At 39.2% G+C, this 14,766-nt stretch overlaps 1 protein-coding gene across 3 annotated transcripts in view; it reads left to right on the forward strand.

Annotated features, from left to right (window-relative positions):
• LOC108577996 (protein FAM46C) overlaps positions 1-14,766 on the forward strand; it is a 129,067-nt gene that overhangs the window by 77,994 nt on the left and 36,307 nt on the right. Inside the window, exon 1 of one of the 3 annotated variants that reach the window (XM_017941267.1) lies at positions 11,054-11,125. The exons of the other annotated variants lie outside the window; for them this stretch is intronic. The gene's annotated coding sequence lies outside the window, so the exon portion shown is untranslated. Of the gene's footprint in view, positions 1-11,053; positions 11,126-14,766 lie in introns of those variants that run through there. 3 annotated transcript variants of the gene reach the window in all.

A 14,766-nucleotide genomic window follows, 5' to 3' on the forward strand; every position in this document is an offset into this window, starting at 1 on the left:
TTTTGCGTAATCGTATGACTTGTTTAGCGAGCATCGTCGCGTTTCCTCATTTTCTCAGAATTCTAACGAGGTTCCATTATCGTTAGCGCTTTTTCTTTTTGGCCATCTTGATTAGTCATTTGATAACGTAACGAGCTGCTATTTCTCTTCTTTTTCTAGCGAATAAGCATTTTTAACGTGTGGTTAGGTTTGGGAGATGGGAAATAATCATTTCGTGTGATTCTTGGATTGATTGATTCGTCGGTTCGCTTTGGAGACAATTTTTCGATGGTTTTTTTTTTTGAGCAGTGAAGCATTTTATTTTTTAGCCCTTTGCACTCGAGAGATCTTTTTGCTATAGGGAAGGTTGCAAATCGGGTCTTTGAAAATTTTTTAAACTAACGTATAAACTGTACTGTTTTACTCGAGTATTCAGCGTATTTTCTATTTTACTCTGGTGAAGAAATTTATGGAGGCCCGTATATCTGCCCTCTGTCTTGATTAATTGTTTGCCATGTGACGATTATCTACTCAGTCACCACACGATTGCGAAGGGTTAAATTATCGTGGGTGCCGATGTGAATGATTTGGATGTAGTGTGTGTACGGTGTGATTAAGTTTAATACGTTGGAAAATTTCTACACGCTGCATATTCTTCCTTTATAAATTTAATCGCGAGCGATAAAAGGAAGTTATTCGATAGGAGCACGCAGCTTTAATTACCGAACGATCTTTACGTTCTATTTCTCGCTGCATAATAACGTGTGTTTAAGTAACAGTTGAGGCGAGTGGCCTAAGTATAAGGAAGCTCGGTGTAATTACGTCGATTTATTAGAAAATGGTGAAAATTTCAGTAGGACTGATTTCAACAATCTTCCTGATCGCTTGAGTATACGTGGAGTGTAGAAAATTAGGGAGCTTAGTAGAACAACAATCGACGAAGGCTATAAATTTCAGTATTATCTGATAATTTGCAGCAAAGGCACGTCGTTCATTTTTGAAAGTGAATTTCTTTCTGTTGCACACGCGGCACGTTAATTACTAAATAATTCCAAGTTTTACAAAACTTACGGTTCGTCGACAATTTCGAGAGAAATTTCCAAACGTTTGAAAATGTTCGCTAAATTTTCAAATGGAATTTTCTAACCACCCGAAGTAATAAGCCCCAGTGCAAATTAACGAAAGTGTCTCCGGAATAAAAGAAATACTAGCTCTTTAAAATCTTGGACAGTAATTTCGGAAAATTGGGGAAAATGTCTACGATTCTTCTACTAAAATTCTCCAAAATAAGAAGAATATTACAGTAATAAAATCAGCGACAGAAAAATTGACGGAATTAGGAACATCTGAAAAATTCTACACTTCCGTTAAAAACTCTCTCCAGAATTAAAGATAATTTCTGAAGTAAGAAAAAATATTATTAGAGAAAAACTGTCCACGGTACGTCTTCCGCCGCGAGACGCCTGAAAAGTGTCATATTCCAAAAAAAAAAAAAAAAAGGCGCGGAGAAGTAACGAGATTACAAGTCCGGCAAAAGTGTCAAATTTTGCAATACATCCAGCTCCTCTGTTATTCAACGCGAAGCGAGCGTACTTATCTTACAGAAACGACAGGTCCTGCTCGTCACACGCGACGACGAGCGAAACGAAAGCGCGCAAGGTGTCGCCTTTCACAATGCACTCTCGACGCTGGAGCAAGCCAACACCTTGCTTTGATACGTTGTTTACGGGCCGAGCTTCTCCCCTTCTCTCCTCCCATTATACACGCGACGTGCTCGACGAGAAAATGTGTTACGGTGCGCTCTTCGATTTGAATGAAACCTCGGTTCGAGTGTGTACGAACGGCGGTGGCTGCCTTCCAGACCACGCGTATTGTCCGCTTCTAGCTTCACGCTACTGTAACACCGCGAGAACACTCGCATTTTCTCTGAAACTCGACGCTTTCCTGCTTTCTTCTCTCTTGCTTCGGTACTTTAGTTGTTTCCACGTTCGAGGAGATTAGGGGGGAAGGAATGGGGAAAATTTGTATAGAAAAGTGGAATAGAGGTATGATTACGCATCGATATCCACGATCCACGATGGTAACATTACTGTATCCCGTACGATTGAGAATTTTCAAGACAGAGAGGTTCGGATCAGTGTCTAGCGACGACGACGGAAGTGAGACGAAGCAGTCGTTATTTTGTGGAAGAGATAAAGCAGCTGAGATCGAGTCCGGTGCATTGTCCTGGCGTTGATGTCGGAAAGACGAAGGATCGTGGAAGGAAAGCAAGGGTAGGGAAAAGGAGAGAAGTGAAAAGTAATATAATTCATACAGAAAATCGGTTGTCTCGATCCTCGTTTCATCCTTACCTTTCATTCGTTATCCTTGTCTCGTTCGGCAAACTACAAAGGCGGGTTGCGACCCTCGAGAAAACCATGTCTCTACCCAAACTTTCGGTTCCGACTCGAGTGTGAAAGATATTACCGTGCCGTGAAAATTAATTTAAATATCTCACAAAAATATGCTAATTAGATACACTTTTTTGAAATACACGACAATACATTTCTAACAACACACGATCTTCTTACGCGTAGAGCAGAAGGGTTAAACATTCTTCCAGCAAGAAACCAAATTCGTCATCGTTTCGCACGCTAACGAGCGATCAATTTGGACAAACGATACCCTCTTATAAAGCGTATCGGTGTCGACAAGCCATTTTCCAACGACGTACAGTGACACGGTGCCACAGTAATGGCGTCCTAAACTAATGGCGCGAGTCAAGAGCAGCCAGGCTAGTCTGGTTCGAAGGACGTCGGCGTGTCGATGTCGTGTTCTATCGAGGCTGCTTTAAAATGCAACGGGAGATTCTGTCGTAACTGCCTTTTGTTTATCACGCAACACTGCAGGCTGAATATTAGCCTAGGTGCTTCACAGAGAACCGAGTATAACGATGCATCTGTGTGCACAGAGAGAGAGAGAGAGAGAGAGAAGAAAGGCTTGTCAGTCGACGAGCCTTTTATTTTTCCATCTGAAAGTCACTGTGACTCGTTCGTTTCACGACCTGTATCGCGTTTCGTTCAAACGTTATTTTCCTACCCCTACTCCAAAGATTCCAGATGGAAACTCTCTTTTCCGACTGTGTTTTCGCGACGAAAAAGATTCATTCTTCGGCTCTGAACGAGCTTTTTTCCCCTTTATTTCAGCCTCCGGAGGCTCGTCACGCGAGATTTTAATCCGGTGAAACGGTATCTTGCTCGGCAATGCGTTTGCATTGCAGTGGGATGTTCAAGTTGAGAGGGATAATTAATAGAATTTTTTGATATTTCCGGAAAGAGAACAGGGTTTTTCCGCGTTGCTAATCGTGAGCTTTGTTTTATCGCCGTGAAACAGTAGATTCGTTTTTTCATCGCAGAAATTTATAATTGAACATTTCACGGACCACGAAGTGTGAATTTTTAATTAGAAATTTTGTCAACCAGCGGACAAGTTTCGAGCCAAATAGTAACCAATTCTACAGACCAAACTTCACGGAATTAATACAATTCACATTCCAACTAAACATTCTACCGACCGAAACTACCATCGAAAGCTTCATAATTAACATCTTCGCTGTCCACTGAATCACAGGACAGCTTGAACTAGTCCAATTACACACGAATCTCCGTCTTATGCAAATAATTAAGTCACGTTATCCAAATAATTTGTCACTTTTTTATCATTTATTTTACGAAACCTACTTTATCTTCGACTTATTTTCATTCTTTTACGATTCAATTGGACAGTGAACGTGTTAACAGTGATTGAACCACAATTCCTCCGCGTCACACATTTTTTCGACCGTTTAATCGCTCGTCAATCTCACTTCTATCAATCTACCTCGAACCGTCGCGTCGTTCAATTCCAACGGAAATCTGTGGATCGAACTAACCAGACGAGACTAGAGAAGAAAAAAAAATAAACCATTCACACCCTCCCTTATCGCGATTCGTTGATACGCGTTCTACGGCCAAGGTATCCGTCACACCTGCTTAGACGGAAGTCCGATAATCGCGCCACATCGATGACGTTCGCGAACAATGTGCGCGATTATTCGCGCGGCATTGCATATGTGTGAGTTGCGTAATATTCGCGCTTGGTAAAGGCCGATAGCTACGAGGCTTCGGTTAAATCGATAATCGAATGAATATAATACGCGTATGTACAAGGTGGACCATTTGAATATTGCTGTTTCGAGTGTCTCTCGACTAATGCAGGTGAGAGAGAAATTTTTGGAGAGAAAGGGCTATCAGAGATCGGAGGCACGTCGGATTTTTCTGAAGAATTATTGGAAAATATTGGAAACGCTGACTCGCGGCAGGGCGAGTCTTATTTATAGGAAAGAAATCAACACGTTTTCGATTCGTCGGATTTTTCTGAAGAATTATTGGAGAATATTGGAAACGCTGACTCGCGGCAAGGCGAGTCTTATTTATAGGAAAGAAATCAACACGTTTTCGAACTAAAACAATTACAGTAAAAGTTCTATAAGAGTTCTTTCGGATCTACACCATAACTGTTCATGGTCTGTCCCCACTACAAGGGGTGACCACCCTTGAACCAGGCAAGTGACTAATGCGACACGGCCGCGGCATCTCTTTATCGCATTCGGCATGTCCGTGAGACAATACTAACAAAACCACAAAAGTTTGTTATTTTCAGTTTTCGTTAATAAAAATTTCATCAAAATATTGGTGAGATTTTCCTGATTAAAATGATACCAAACACGATATTGTTACAGAACTTGGTTATGTCGATTGGGCTTGTGAATTTCTTATTAAGTAACTAAATATACACCGAATTGTATCGTGTTTGGTCTCATTTCAGTCAGAAAAAAAAATGGATATGTCGGTAAAATTTTTATCAGCAAAACACAAAAAATAAAAAAGTTTTTCTTTTGTATTAGTGTTGTCTCGCCGATATGTGGGTGTTTGATATTTTAGGACTGGCTCGACTTTCAATACCTCTCTCTTCTTTGTCTGCTGTCTCTTTCTGCGTCCATCGGTGTCGGTAAAATACAAAGAGTTTGAGAAACCTACCACCTTTTTCGTAGCTGTTACACAGCGGTCCTGACTTTGGAACTCTTATAGAACTTTTACTGTATTGTACTTCCTAGACGTGTTCTCGGTACAAAAATGCGTTTCTATGCGTGTTTTCAGTAAAAATGCCCCTCGAGGGTGAAAACCTCCGTGTTTGTAGTTTTTGCAATTTTTATCAATCCACCTTGTACACGTTCGCTGAACGGCAACACCTGTATGCACCTGCTGGATCGTGACGAACTCACCGGTCGTTATTTTTCACCTCGTCTCTCTTTTCCACCGGCTACGTGGGTGGATTTCGAAGAATCTCGAACGATCGAGCGACACAGAGAGTGGTGTGTATACGTTTTTATCGAACGTAAGTGAGGGAAAGAACAGCTTTCGCGACATCGTGAGATCATGCGTTTCACTTTGTCTTCGTTACGAGGAATTCCGACGATTCTCTGAAGCGATTAATCGTCGGAGATTTCGATTTTTACGCAATCATTTAGAATTCGTTATTTCTTTATTTTCCTAGTGGAACTTTTTAATCGAAGATCGAACGAACGGTCGAAGAGAGTTTATCGGGAGATTTGATGAATTTTAAAGAAGTTGCGTGTCGTTTTTTCCCTTTCTAGTTTGTTAGAGTTTAGTGGCAACGCGCCAAGAGATCGAGTTAAATTGAGTTGAGGTTTTTGATAGTTTGCATAGTAAGAGGCTTCAAGTGCCTCAGAGTTGTGCGGAGTTTTGACAATTTTCCAAGTAAGAAGGTTGGAATTGCAATTTATCCTTCGTCGATCCTTTCGATCGTTCCTTTCTTCTTTCTTATTTCACAATTTTTACCAGATAAATGAATAGGAAATTAAACGACGAATAACGTAGAAAGTTGTGTTAATTATTCGTTGTCGTTCGTGAATACGAATATCGAATCGCGTAAGCTTTACTTTGCGGAACATTTGAAGCTTCCTTTCCATTAGTCGTGATATAACAGAAAATCGACAGCTTTGGTAATTAAGGTAAAATGGTGAGGATTCCTGAAATCGTATAAGCTTGATAGATAACGATAGAAAATATTGAAATTCTCAATTAACTTGGTGGTTAATTCTTGTTTTTCTTGTTGTTAAGAGGAAAATGGGTGTAATCGTGGTATTAACATCTATTTTCATATTGCTACTGTGAATCCTACATATCAGATTACGCAATTCATGCGGCTTCTAGATTCTTCCTACTAATCGAACATCCGATCATTAAATGACGTTAGTTGAAACAGCCTGTATTTATAATTGCGGAATTCTGTGTATCCTAAAAATAGCGTAACATTTGAACTAATCTCTCTGCTAATTGCGGCAGCTTTAATTGCAGAATTTATGAACGTCATAGGGAATTCTAAATATTGCAATCGAAATTATTCCAGAAGAAATATAGAAATTACATAGAAATCGAAAGTTATCCTAATCAGTGAAGAAAAAATGTGGAAAGAATTCTACGTTAAATATCCCAATCAAAATTATCCCAAAATCGAAAGTTATCCTAATTAGTGAATAAAAAATACTGTGAAAGTAGAAATATGGAAAGAATCCACGGGAAAAGGAGATCGAAATCCAAGTCACTATGGACCAAAGCTCTCTAAATTAAATATCCCAATCACAATTACCCCAAAATAGGAACCAAAACTTCCCCTAATTCTTAAAGAAAAAAACAGTGAGAGTAAAAAAAATGGAAAGAATCTATGAGAAAAGGAGGCTGAAATCCAAGTCACAATGGACCAAAGCTCTCTAAATTAAATATTCCGATCAAAATTACCCCAAAATAGGAACCAGAACTTCCCCTAATGCTTAAAGAAAAAAACAGTGAGAGTAAAAAAAATGGAAAGAATCTATGAGAGAAGGAGGCTGAAATCCAAGTCACAATGGACCAAAGCTCTCTAAATTAAATATCCCGATCACAATTACCCCAAAATAGGAACCAGAACTTCCCCTAATGCTTAAAGAAAAAAACACAGCGAGAGTAAAAAAAATGGAAAGAATCTATGAGAGAAGGAGGCTGAAAACTAGGTTACTATGGAACAAAGCTAACAGCGTATTGAAGGAGAAGAGAAGAAGAAGAAGAAAAAGCCTGAATCACGCTGTCCACGGGCGAGAAGCAATGTCGAAGAGGTGGGTCGAGTGAATGGGAATCGATTAGCAAGGCTCTCTGAATAATCGTCACGTTAGCGTAACTCGCTCGTACATAATGCGTGTCCCATCGTGTTTGGCGCGTGTACTACCGGGGTTGCTGCACGCTCTCTTACGTTTATTAAGTCCGGTCTCGCAATTCACCAGATAAACGATCGATCGTGAATACGTGCCGGAAATAACGAACTAAATAATACGTTGCGCGACACTCTGTGTCATTTCAGCTCGAATCGTGCTAGCGAGCGCGAGCATCAATCAGTTCCGCGAAAAAATTCTCGGATTCCTTGAAACAAGGTGTCTTCTAAATCAAATTTTATCAAAGTTTATCTCACAAACAATTTCTCTTTCCGCGAATTTCCTGTTAAAATTAACGTAGCAGAGCTTCTGTTCGCAAAGATTTATTTTACAATATAAACAATTTTTGTTTCGTTCAGATTCATTATGCTTCGTTTCGTTCATATTCAAATTAGGGAAACGGAATTGATAAAAATTCATTTTATAAGATAAACAATTTTCCTTCCTTTAATTTCTTATCAAAATCAGGGTGACAAAGTTTGTTCGTGTGAATTTTGCGATTTTCTGAAAAATCGTACAAGGATTCCTTGATACAATAAGCTTCGAAATCTATTCGATTGAAATTTCGGTTTGATTGTAATTGCATAGGAATTAATTCGGCGCACAAGTGATTTTGTACGGTAGGCTTTTTACGCGTCCAATTTGACGCGTGGAACGCGATGAAAAGCGGTCGATGATCCGCGGATACGACCCTTTTGCCGTAATTTCAACGTCTGTTACGAAATGACGGCACTCGCGATAACGTCCTGTTCGCGTTAAAGCTGGCAGAGCGTGAGCACGCCTCGCGAGCATTCCGTTATCTCTCCAACGACGACCTATTGAGTCGTTTGCATTCGAAACTGAAGGCTTCCTCCAAACTGATCGACAGACATTTTTCCTATGAATTCAGTCTTCTTCCATCCTTGCACGCTGCTATCCCAATTTTAACCATTTCAGCACCAGATAGTGGAGCTCTTTCGCTGAAACAGATTTTTTTTAAATATATATCGTACACTTACTTTGGATTTGATTAATTTCGTCTCGAAAGGGTTGAACTTTTTTATCACATTTTTTGTGCAATTTTTGCAATGGATTCGGGATATTTTGGGATTGTAGAAATTTGAAGAAGTTCAGTGGTATTTTAGTGTATGCTGTTTGAGACAATTTCGCTCATATCACGAGTATAATTCGCGAATTCGCGTCTCGCGACGTTGGAATTCTCCCCTCGAGACTGAAACAAGCTCAATCTCCGACGACGCCATTAACACAAGGAGCTTCGTTAATTAGCTGCTGATTACATCGCGCAGCGAGCACAAGCCACCGCATAGTTGCTTTCAATCATGGTTAACTATTTCGAAACGCTCGTCCCTGCCTGATTTTACACAAGCCTCGTGGACGAATCTTGTTGCCTCGATGTTGTGCTGAGGATCGATCGTTGGAATTGTAGATGAAAGTAACGGAGGCAGTATTAGAAAACAATAGAATTGAATGTACGAAGGTTAAGCCTTAAAAATTATTATGGAAATAATGATAGTTTCTGAAATATATAGGACACGATAGAAATTTTATAAAAATTCGTATGAATGAACGAAGTCACAAAATTAATATTAAAACGATAGATCTCAGAGATATGTACTATAAATTTCATACAAAAAAATAAAATACACTGCAAAAATAATAGATATGTGAAACGCTAAATGTTCAAAACTTCGAATATTTTTAGTACCAAGGGTGACTGCAATTTATAATTTTTTTTTACAGCAAGTGTTAATAATTAAAGGAACATTGAAATACAGAAAATGCATGGTTATATGTTAATACTCTTTTATAGATCGTAATATACAGTGATCGATAGTAATAAGTACCGTTTAATCAACGCACACATTTTGCGGCCGTGACAACGTCGTTCGCCGTTACGTTTATCAGAGAACTTCATTACTATGGTAATAGGCACGTGGACAGGATATTCTTAGAGCGAACACCTCGTGTCGATGCTTTCGCTGATATTTTCGTTCGCCACCGTTTTGATCTTAACTTTTAAGTAGAACTGGCTCACTTGTCCAGCTGAAAGTAATTAAAAACTACTGCTGAATATGTAATATTTCGGAGATCGCTTAAAAATATCACCTCACGATTCACTTCTTCATTTAGAACATTTGCAAAATAATATCCCTTGAAATATCGTTAAAAAAAAAAATATAAACTTAGTGTAAAAAATTACTTCTCAATTAAACTCTTATTTTATTCAACGAAAAATGATTCCAACTTAATTTAAAAAATTAACTGTGTAAAATTAAAAAACACTGAAAAGCAGTTTAGAATTCGTTTCGTCGAGTGAAAGTAAATCCACAGATTGTTAATTCCCAAGCAGAACCAAAATTCGGTAGAAAATTCCGTCGGTGGTGTTGGACAACCGAGACCAGGAAAGAGCGCATCGCGCATAATTTCCACGGGCGCGTTAAATAGCACGCAATCATGGTGACAAAGGCGAATGAAAACGCGTGGCCGATGAACAACAGCCGGCTCGATTAAATTCACTGTCAAAGACCAATCAACGCCGCGATAAATCATTCCGGCGGTTAACGACGTTGGTTTTAAAGAACGGCTATGAATCTCGGCTTTTCTCTGCTGTTTCTTTTTCCGCGCAATTAAGCTCGCGACACGGCAAGATTAATATCCAAGCCAACACTGTTAACTCGATTACATACTCCTCCTGATTGAGTAAAATGAAGAAAAGAAAAAATAAGAGCAAGGAAAAAGGAAAACGAGGTCACCGGAGTGGAGCACGCGTGATCTATGGATCGTTTCTGGCAATGCGGTGCAAATTGCGAGTGATCGAGTACCCGGAGAAAATTTAACGAGACACACCTGAATTTTTAGCGTTTTTCGTCAATTTAGCCGTGAATAAATTCGAAATGTGACTTGGATAATTTGGTTAGGTTTGGGGAAAGTGTGTGCTTATGTGGAAAATGAGGAATAAAGGCAGCGAATCGTGAAGAAGAGAATTTTTCAGACTTGTTTCTTTTTTAAAATCAGGGATGCTTCAGTTTAGCATAGTTTCAGTTATAATTAATAAATATTTGGATACACAGTTTTTGTGACGTCACTGATTCTCTTATCTCACATAAGCAATACAATACACAAAAGTTTTGTATATTCCTTCATAGAAACTGTCCTTTTTTTTAGCAACATCGAAGGAAGTTAACTACTGTCTCCGCTGTTTCTCGGAAGTTTCATTTTTTTTTTTTTTTTTTACGAAAAACTTTAAACGACACGAGAATTTTATCAAAAAACATTCCTTCCAATCTCAACAATGGCACATTTCCCTCTTTCCGCGATTTACACAATGTTTCAATAAACCTCGAAACTGCGTTCCGCACTTTCAGTTCCCCCGTAAAATTAAATTCCCTAGAATCTCGACAAGCGTTCCAAACTGTCTCCACAAATTTATCACTATGTTATCATTTTATCGCGCTCGATTCTCAGACAAACAGTCCAACTTCTCGACATTCTTTCAAATTACTAAAGAAAACCTATACAGTGCACTAATTAAAACACACACAGAAAAAATCTAAAGAGATACTCTATCGTTTTGTCACGGAGTGTATAATCAGATAACGATGCTGTAAATCGAGCGAATCGCAGTGTCACTTTCTTTTCGTGCGTCGACACGCGCGTCACGTGATTGCACGTTCACGTGATCGATGGATCGCGAGCGCGGACATCGTGCCAGATTACCGAGAGGGGGGTATCGAAAGCGACCGTCTTGGCAGAGCTCTCTACGCTACCAGTTACGTAATGTCGCCGCTTAGAAGTTAGGATTGGAAGTCTTTGGTGGTTTTGTTCCGATCCGTGGAAACGTTGAGAGAAGAAGGGTCGAGGGTGAGTTGGAAATAACTCGCGTTAGACTGCGTAAGGGTGCATCTTGTTAACATCCCTTCGTTCCTAGCCAGTCGACTTATTAGACAAATTGGATATCGTGTAGAAGAGTTCTATAATATATCTGTGTCTGTGTGACTGTGTAAAAATTGTGTAATAGGAAGTGATTTTTTAAAACATCGAACTAATCTTTCATTTCTTTTTTATATCGATGAGATTTAGGTATGATACAGGTAGGAAGAAGATTTTTGCATTCGAGATTCGTGTTTTGTGCGAGATCTAGTAGATCTATAATTTTTTACTGTATCATTCACAGGAAATGATATTTCATTCTGATATTCTATTCTAAGAAATTTTCTTCTTTACTGTAGCATTTTTTTATTTAAAAGAAATTTTTTCAGATCTACAATTTTTCTCGTGTACTATTCTGAGAAATTTTCCTTCGCAATACAATAAATTCTCTACAAGTGTCAGTCAGTTTGGATTCTACAAGTGTCAGTATAGATGGTCCTACGCCTATGTTATCTCGCTCGCTGTCAGTCAAGCGTGTCACGCTACACCACTCAGTTTCTTTTACGAGATTTCACGGCTCGACAATTCATAATAGAAAAATATTTACTTTTATTCATCTGAAATTTTTTTTAACATGTTGGTGAGATTTTTCTGATGAAAATGATATCAAACACGATATAATTTGAACAACATTTACTTATTAATACTTATTGAGTAATTAATTTAATGTCGGCCTGCCTCCACGTAAAAAAAAGGGCCGATTCTACAAGTGTCAGTCAAACGGCAGGCCGATTCTCCAACTGGCAGTCAAACGGTAGGCCGACTCTATGTAATGTAATACAGGGCGTTTGTTTTATCTCAATACAGTGAAATATCTGGCGTGACAGTGAACGTGTTAATAAGTAAATGTTGTTCAAATAATGTCGTGTTTGAACAACGTAAAACGTTTGAAAAACGTAAAATTAAAAAAGTTGGTATTTAAATCGCTTGGTTGCCTCGACTCACGTTTTATCCTTATCTTTTATTCCCTGTCCTTGTCTACGTTCGGCAAACTACAAAGGCGGGCGCGAGGCTCGAAAACGTAGTCCCTGACTCTACAAGTGTCAGGTTTAGGTTCCTTGCAGACTGACACTTGCGGAGAATTTACTGTATTGCTAAATTTTCACGTACGATTTTTTTAATCCAAATGTTTTTCTTAAATCTCTTTAGATTTCTCTTGCGATTAAACGTCTGCTCAACTGCAATTTGTCTCACTGGTATATATACCGAAGACTAGTCGTTGAAGAAGCTTTTTGTTTAATAGTGTACATTAAGTAACTTGTTCATTGATGTATACACATCTGTACCGTGATCGCGAAGTATTCAATTGCAAGATCATGAATGAAATACGCGCTCGGTTAGAGTCATCTTGATCACGAGACACGCGTCGGGAATAAAATTTGACGTCAGTGATATGTAAAAATGGAGCTAGTCGTTCGGATGAGAATCGAAACTCGCTACAAAGAGATTTAAAAAAAAAAAGACAGTCGTTTCTAGTTTAACAACTGTGAAAAAGAGCATTTTCATTCTTCTATAATTCTTCCTACGGTTACGTCGTCGAAACCAAAATACGAAACTTGCACACTTGTGTGAAAATATTGAACCTCAAATCTGCACAGCTATTATAAAGCTACCTAAGTATAAAAAGTCAGAGAGGAGGAGAAAAAACCCCCATTGAAAACCACCAACGCGAACATCTTTTCTACGTCGACTTTCAATCAAAATTCTTCATCCTGTCCGGTTCGTTCGCCGTGCAATTCACCCTTTCAATGTGCTCCTTGGAAAAAATCCCTCCATTGAAATCGTCGAACGTAGGCGGCGCGACCACTTGTGGATTTCGACCCAGATTCGCGGTTTTCGAGGTGGGCGAAAAGTCGAAGAGAGAGAGAGAGAGAGAGATTTGCATATCCAGGTGACAAGGAAACTCCAATACCCTGAAAATTCCGATTTTCTTTTGGAACTTTGCAGGTTGTGTGGGACCTCGATAAAAGTGTCAGGCAATTTTTCTTTTTTAACACTTTTTCATTCTTCAGGGTGAAAACGCCCTTTAAAGATTGATGTTATTTATTTTGTGTCTTTTTTTTATTTATTTAATGTCGCAGCAGATTATTTGCCATTAGCGATTTCTACACTATTACGTCGCCGTTTGTATTATATTACTATTCGTTGTGATAAAGTGCTTAACTTATATTAACAATTGTTATCGACTAATTAGTCTCAGTATAAACGGTCGGTATAGCTTGAAAATGATAGAAAATATGAAGAAATGGTTAAAATGAAAATTTGGCGCATCTTTTTGAACCTGAAAAGGGGATTAATATTTTTTTAGTCGCTAAATTTTCATTCCAACAATTTTTTATCTCTACCACAGTTTTCAAGATGCACAGAAAATTAGGAAGACACGCGATAACTTTTAAGGGGAGGTTTCACCCTGGAGAATCAGAAAATAGTTAAACAGCACGTTCCTTGCGAACTTGGAAAATTGAAAAAAATTCAGATTTTTCGGGTCACCGAGGTTCCTTGGTGAGAACGACGAAGCCAAACAAGAGATATTTCGTCTGCGACCTAGGGAAGGTCGCGAAGTTTCCTCTGCACCCCTCGCGGCTCCTTTGGGGTTTCTCCCCTCCTCTCTGTGTACGATTGTCCACGTCGCAATTCAAGCCTTCGTCACCGATCCCCTTCTCTTTTATCCCCGCTGATTTACGTATGTATACATGCGAGGCAAATCCTCTCGTTTGGCCGACAGGCTCTCGTGTTTCGCCGTCACGAAATTGCCGAGCGTCGCGGTGCCTCGACGCCACGTAATCGACGATCTAACGATCGACTGTCTATGGAGAGCTATCTCTGTGGCGTCTGCGAGACGGGCTATGGCTGGCCATGGGGGTGTTGCGACCATTTCTTTGCTATTCGTTTCCAATCAGTTTACACATTTAGGGTACACTCGGAATTTTTTTTATCGTGGTGACAAGAGAGGTGAGAAATTTGGCATTGAATTTAAATATAAAATTTGGGAGGAAAACCGAATTCATCGCAGAATTAGGGAGAAAAATCGAAAGACCAGTGTGTTCCTACTAGAAGAAGCTACATTTATTTATTTATTAATCACTGCATCCGTTTAAAATTGTTTAAAGTTGTTTCAAATAAGCTTGAGATCTGATTCCATAAATTATGTAATTTATCTTCTGCAAAGATTTGTTCCAATACTTCTCTCTCTGTTGCGATATTCTACATCTTCCATATTCCACAACACCGATTTTCCTACGTAAAGAGTGATTAAATCTCTAATTTCATATCTCGACTAATCTCTCTTCCTGACACTTTTCACTCTCACGAGAGTTCTCTCGATAACACAGCCCTGCTTCGCATTGGCAAATGATTTCGTATCCATTGGAGATAGCAAACTCTCAGACACTGTCCTCTCGCGGGAAAAATACTCTCGAGAGCAACTCGCGATAGTTTCACTCTCAAAAGGACACCTATCTGTTCGGCTCGATGTAAACACAGCGATTCTGGCTCGCGTTTCTTATGTTTGGCGCGGAAAAAACATCACAAGTCTCACGCGATGTTGTGAGACAAGAGGTTGTCTTTGTCAC

The sequence above is a fragment of the Habropoda laboriosa genome, unplaced genomic scaffold (genome assembly GCF_001263275.1).
Source record: "Habropoda laboriosa isolate 0110345459 unplaced genomic scaffold, ASM126327v1 scaffold5, whole genome shotgun sequence".
NCBI lineage: Eukaryota > Metazoa > Arthropoda > Insecta > Hymenoptera > Apidae > Habropoda > Habropoda laboriosa.